Source organism: Myotis brandtii, unplaced genomic scaffold, assembly GCF_000412655.1.
Source record: "Myotis brandtii unplaced genomic scaffold, ASM41265v1 scaffold1234, whole genome shotgun sequence".
NCBI classification, from domain to species: Eukaryota; Metazoa; Chordata; class Mammalia; order Chiroptera; family Vespertilionidae; genus Myotis; species Myotis brandtii.
The window spans coordinates 127,387-133,969 of NW_005354309.1; positions in this window are offsets into that span (position 1 = coordinate 127,387).

The window sequence follows — 6,583 nt, forward strand, 5'->3', positions numbered from 1 at the left end:
TTTGCTATCTTGTCCCCAATGCCCTGAGCAAAATTCAAATTCACCTTTTGTTCATTATCACAACTCCTGAACCCCTGAATGCTTTTGGGATGGGCTAAGGTGAAACTATTCAGTTACATTCCTGTTCTGTTCTCTGATCTGGAAGCTTCCACAGGCTTCTCTCTCTCTGCTCCAGCTACACCATAACCTATTAGCACAGTAATCTTCAGAAATACCATTTGTATCATGTTAGTCCTCTGGAAAAATGTAGTCCTGACCATATATAGGAAAAGGATGTCACTTGTAAAACATGACTTGGACCCAACTTTGTTACCTCTCCTTTAGCTCCCCACTTCCTCAGAGACCCCTTTGCTCCACGACAGGCTGCTGTCCCCACCCCCCATCCACTTGAGCACCTCCCCATGTCCTTCCCAGCAATCTGGCTATATCCACATCCTACGCACTGTGGTCAAGGCGTCTGTCTCTCAGTGTCTGTTCTCCCTTTCCCCTACAGAAAAAGAAACCCTGAAATTAGCTAAGCGCATGACCATTGAACCAAAGACTACATTTCCCAGCCTTCCTTGTGCTAGTGGTGGCCATGTGACTATATTCTAGCCAATGAGATGAAAGCAAAAACCCCCTCAACCAGCTTTTGGGAACCTCCGATAACAGACACCTGGATGGGCCCTTGGCATCCTTTATGTCTTCTTTGTCCTGCTGCCTGGAAACCATGTTGTAATGGCTGAACTTCAGCCACCAAGTTGATAACGATGACAAGACCTCACTCCAGGAAGGACCTGGGTCTGAAGAGTTCCTCAAGTAGAGGCTTCACACCAGCCCTGGTCTGACAATCTCCAGACTTTAGCATAAAAAGCATGAGAAATAAAATGTCATCTCGTTTAAGCCACTAATACTTTGGGTATGTGTTATGAACAGACAAATTGAATCCTGATCACCATTTTTCACTGAACCACTCTGCATTAAGACAGCAGGCCCAATAGCCCTGAACTCTAAACCCAGCTCTGCTGCCTGGCAGCCATGCCACCTGGTCAATCAAGCCTTTCCACCTGTTTTCCACCAATACAACAGGAATGGTGTCCTTGACCTCACAGGACTGTCTTAAGGACCAATAGTAATACACAGCAAGAGTCACACCTGTCGGGCCAACTGGCCCACACAGTCCAGAAAGTGTACTCTATCTGGCCCGGGCAATCAGGACACTTCATAATCAAAACAAACATGATGAAAGGCTTTTCCATTTCTTTTAAAACTATGGCAGATCTGGCATCCCTGTCTGAGGCCAAGTTCCCGCAGTGCTCCCTCCTTCTGCCTGCTTCATTAATTTATCCCAGGGGTCCACAAGCTTTTACTGTCAAAGGTCAGCAAATAAGTATTTTAGGTTTTGCATGACACAATGGTCTTGGTTGAATATTCTTTGGATTGTCTTTAAAAAATCCAAACCTTCAAAAAAGGTATAAACCTCCCTTAGCTTTGACTATATAAAAATAGGTTAGCCCTAGCTGGTTTGGCTCAGTGGGTAGAGTGTCAGCCTGGACTGAAGGGTCCCGGGTTCGATTCCGGTCAAGGGCACATGCTTGGGTTGCCTGCTCGATCCCCAGTAGGGGCCAGGCAGGAAGCAGCCGATCAATGATTCTCTCTTATCATTGATGTTTCTTTTTTTTTTTTTTAATATATTTTAATTGGCTTTTTACAGAGAGGAAAGAAGAGGGATAGAGAGTTAGAAATATCGGGAGAAACATCGATCAGCTGCCTCCTGCACACCCCCTACTGGGGATCGAGCCTGCAACCAAGGTACATGCCCTCCACCGGAATCGAACCAGGGACCTTTCAGTACACGGTCTGACGCTCTATCCGCTGAGCCAAACCGGTCAGGGCACATCATTGATGTTTCTATCTCTTTCTCTCCCTCTCCCTTCCACTCTGAAATCAATAAAAAATAAAAATAAATTTTAAAAAAGGCTGCAGACCCAACCTGGCCCATAGGCAACAGTTTGCTCACAGGCCCTAATTTATACCATTATCCTTTCCCCAGCTACTCCCAAGGTCAAGCAATTGAGTATGTCAACACAAGTTTATGCAGTGTTGGTACACAGTAAATGCTCAATGAAAAACAGCAGCCAATAGGAACATCAGGCACCAGTGAAATATGAATGCCCTTCCAGTATTACTTTCTTGATTTTCACCCCAACATGTCACTGAATATTCTAAAGGCTAGGCACATATGATAAACTCTTCTGTGCCCTCACCCCTTCCCACAGATGTCGGGGGGTGGGGGGGGGTTACCAGGAGTATGACTGAAGGAAATCACAAGGGTTTCAGATTCTGTGGCAGCAGGCCATTCTTCACCTGTTTGCACAGAGGGTTTTTCTCTGGGGTTTCCATATCCTGGCATGCCCCCACAAACTGAAATTTAGCCCTGTATGAGCCAGTCTTGCTATATATTTCTTCCTAGCCAAAGGGTTGGGGACAATCCAGAGAGCCAACCAAAGTAACTTGTGCTGACCAAGAAAACAAGTGACACAGTCATCTCCAGAAAGTCTGCCATGGGACTGAGGAACTAAGAGTCTGTTTTGCTCTCTGCCCTGGCCACCCCATGATGGGCTTCCTCAAGGAGCTGCATCCTTCCGGGGGAGGGGAGGGGGAAGCTTGCTCCAAGTACTCCAGATGCTGTGCCAAAGCTTCCTCAAGCCCAGGAAAGCTGTACCTCTGCCCAGGGAAAATGGCCTGGTTTTTGGTAGCTGCCATTTAGTCAATGCTATGGATACAGGGCGACTTCAAGTGGCAAGAAGGGGTAGGGAAAAGCTACTTCAGTTGGCAAGAAGGAAGGGTGACTGGGACAAGGCCTTTTGCAGCTGTCACCGTTCCCACACAGAGGGTACTGGCCGATGTTGCTCCATGGTTAGAGTGTCATCCCATGCACTGACGGGTCACAGGCTCAATTCCATAAGAGCACATACCTACGTTGCAGGTTTGATCCCAATCGGGGTATGTGGGTGACATAACTAATCCATGTTTCTCTCTCACATAGATGTTTTTCTCTCTCTGTCTCTCTTTCTCTCCCTTCCTCTCTCTCTAGAATCAATGAAAAAACATATCCTCGGGTGAGGATTTTAAAAAAAAGGAAAACAGGGCTGGCCCTAGCTGGGTACCTCAGTTGGCTAGTGCTGTCCCAATACACCAAGATTGTGGGTTCAATCCCCAGTCAGGGCAAATACAAGAGTCAACCAATGAATGCATGGGTGGGTGGAACAAGTCGATGTTTCTCTCTCTTTCTCCCCTCCTCTCTCTCTCTAAAATCAATTTTTTAATATATTTTATTGATGTTTTACAGAGAGGAAGGGAGAACCATAGAGAGTTAGAAACATCGATAAGCGAGAAACATCGACCAGCCACCTCCTGCACACCCCCCACTGGGGATGTGCCCGCAGCCAAGGTACATGCCCTTGACCAGAATCGAACCTGGGACCCTTCAGTCTGCAGGCCAAGGCTCTATCCACTGAGCCAAACCGGTTAGGGCTCTAAAATCAAATTTGAAAAGAAAGCAATAGGGCTGTATGTCCTGCTACCCTTACCCAGCTCCCAGACCTGCCACCTCAGGCAGAGGTTGCAGCCCAGAGGTCCCTCTTCCATCTGCAGGAAATGCAAGATAGCTGGGCAGCCTGCAGTATAAGGGGATCCCTCCCAGAAAAGCCAGTCCTTTACTACTCTACACCAATAACATCACAGTCACTAATATCTATAGAAATAGTGACTATTTAATGCCAGACACCCTGCTCCACACCCCCATGGTCCACTTCACACACATTCCTGGGGTTCCAAGTAGCAGCATTGCGGATGAGGAAACCGAGGCTGTGTGCAGGTAGTATGCTATAGGTAAGGAAATAGGTTCAGGGAGGTGAAATGGCTAGTGTAAGACCATACCAGTCAGACTCCACATTCAGAACCCTTGCCTGCATCTAAAGATGCCCTTGGCCCAAGTCCCACATGGAGGAACTGGGAAATTCGTGCAGGTATCCAGGCCAACCCTGTCCCAACCCAAACACAAATTCAAATCCTAGGGGTGATCTAGAAACAGAAGCAGCTCGAAAGACTCCACCTCATGAGGGACAAGGGAGCAAAACTGGGCTCCTGATGCTTTCTCACTTGGCCAAAGAAGCATTTAGATCCCAGAAGGATCCAGGTGGGAAAATGCTGAGGCCAGAGAGGAAATTCATCCCAAGAGAAGGCCTAAAGCTTCCAGCAGCCTGGTTAACCCCCACGTCCCAACCCCACATGCCTGCACATTTCCTCAGTGGCTAGACCAGGGGTGGGCAAACTTTTTGACTCGAGGGCCACAATGGGTTCTTAAACTGGACCGGAGGGCCGGAACAAAAGCATGGATGGAGTGTTTGTGTGAACTAATATAAATTCAAAGTAAACATCATTACATAAAAGGGTACGGTCTTTTTTTTTTTTTTTAGTTTTATTCATTTCAAACGGGCCGGATCTGGCCCGCGGGCCGTAGTTTGCCCACGGCTGGGCTAGACCATCTCTGACTTTTTCCAGGGGACTGTCAGCCAGCACTCCATACCCAGCAGGCCTGCTCTCAGATCCAGGAGCAGTGTGCAGCCCACACCCCAGCCCTGGGACTTTGCACTTCCTTCACAGCAGTCCTTCCCTGTGCACCCACTCTCCAGGCCTGCTCAGGAACCAACGCTGCCTCACTCAGACTAAGGAACCCAACCTACTTGGAGGCCATCGCCAGCCAGTTATTGGAGGAGTTATAGGTAGCACCTCCAAGAAGTGTCCATTTATAAGGAAACATGCTGTGCCACACAGTCCTATCATCACCCCCATTCTACCAATGAGGAAACTGAGGCACAGGCATACAGCTACGGTAGAGCATCAGTCTAGCCCACATAGTGGACAAAAACAGAAAAACCATGTGCAAGCCTTAACCCCCAGAAGCTATGAAGATGACTTCACGGTTGGTAAAAAGGATCTGTGCAGACGTAATTAAGGATCTTGAGATAAGATCATCCTGGATTTAGGGTGGGCCCTAAATCCAAAGACAAGGGAAGGGAAGAGACAGGGAAGAAGGGCTGTGAAGACGGAGGCACAGATCAGAGTTGTGCTGCTGTACGCCAAGCAATACCTGGAGCCATGGAAGCTAGAAGAGGCAAGAAAGGAGCGTCCGGAGGGAATGTGGCTCTGCCAACACTTTGATTTCAGACTTTGGGCCAGGAACTGTATGAGAATACATTCCTGCTGTTTTAAGTCACCACGTTTGTTACGGCAGCCCTGGGAGACTAACCCAAGCAGGTTCAGCTGACTCCAGAACCCCTGCTCTCGACCCCACACTACGTTAGGTGAACATAAAGGGGAGTGGGAGGCGGGGGAATCTTTCAGAATCGTGAGACTATATCATCCCAGACTAAGGATCTGTTAGAAAAACATGAACTTTCTCCTCTTTACAAATAATACTCCAGTTATGAATTACCTCAAAAAGAGAAGTGCTATCTGCATAGCTCATACAATACAAGATTACCAGCAAAAACACAAAAGTAAAAACACTCCTGAACAAAGATGCTAAGAGGGGAAACTGGGTATGGAGCATATGGGAACTTTCTGTACTATCTTCCTAATAATCCTATCAACCCCAAATTGTTTTAAAATCAAAAGAAGTTTATTTACAAAGGAAAATCAACTCTCCTGGAACTCCCTTGGGGGTCAGCCTTGGGACCCTAGTTTGAAAAACTCTGCACTACTTTACTCTGTTCCCCATTAATACTTGCAGAATGATTGCCCGTATTTATGATCTGGGGGATCCTACTCAGCTTAAGATGGACCTTAAGTGTCTGTCCTGAGCTCTGATGTCCACCTGGGACACCTTTCTCCCTTCTCATCTGGTCCAGGATCTAGCTCTGCCCCAGCAAAGTGGGGTGGACACTTGGGAAATAGGCACAGCTCCCGGGGTTTGGGTTTTCTAAGTCGAGGCACAGGGAGAAACCTGTGCGAACCAACTATCTTCACACCCGATACCCAAAGTGGCCAAAAATCCACACGCGCTACAGCCAGTAAGAGACTCCTGAGTGGCTCCCCCAGAGCATCTGTGTAAGAAACCCTGAGAGACAAAGCTGAACGAAACATAATAGCAAAATCTGAAGGAGGAATCAAGAATGGGAGAGAACAGATAAGAAAGAGTAACAAAAGAAAAAGGCTGAACTACAAAGACGAGGGGTCCTTGGCAAACACATCTGTGATCCCCGCCCCCCCCCCAAAATGTCAGTTTTGAAACTAGCTTCTGAAAAAGCACCCAGCTTCTCACATCCCCGAAAGGAGACCCGAGGACCACGGCACAGGAGGAAACTGTTACCCCTTCAGCGGCGGCAGGACGGGCCTCTCCATTCACGGCATCGCCCAGCGCACCCAGGTGCTCGCACCACCCTCTCCTCCGGCCCTGGTCGCCGAGTTTCCCACTCGGGGGTCCCGACACCACGCCCTCCAGATGGGTGCACCGGCCCCCGAAGCCGCCCCAGAACCGGCACCACTTTCCCACTGTGCTCAGCAGCCCGGGGGGGCCCCTGCGACGGCCAGAAGCTGC